The sequence below is a fragment of the Penaeus monodon genome, chromosome 23, assembly GCF_015228065.2.
Source record: "Penaeus monodon isolate SGIC_2016 chromosome 23, NSTDA_Pmon_1, whole genome shotgun sequence".
Taxonomy (NCBI): domain Eukaryota; kingdom Metazoa; phylum Arthropoda; class Malacostraca; order Decapoda; family Penaeidae; genus Penaeus; species Penaeus monodon.
The window spans coordinates 17,941,196-17,941,425 of NC_051408.1; the positions used below are offsets into that span (position 1 = coordinate 17,941,196).

General features: G+C 36.5%; 1 protein-coding gene across 1 annotated transcript in view; it reads left to right on the plus strand.

The window, feature by feature from the left end:
- The window catches only part of LOC119587859 (probable glutamate--tRNA ligase, mitochondrial), a 10,856-nt gene that overhangs the window by 2,535 nt on the left and 8,091 nt on the right, over positions 1 to 230 (plus strand). The gene's annotated exons all lie outside the window — the stretch shown is intronic.

Sequence of the window (230 nt, forward strand, 5' to 3'; positions counted from 1 at the left end):
ATGTATGTGTGTGAACATTTACTTACATATTTATGCAAGCCCTCCATGCCATACAAGCATACAGTGTTTCTGTTGTAACTAAAGTAGTGAAATAATGGCCCATCACAGAGGTTGAAGATATAAAATTGCACAGTAACCTTATCTGAGACCTCATTTGTATCAGTGGATATCTGTTTCACTCTTAACATCCATATCAACATCCGTGGATATTCATACCATGTGGATGTTGT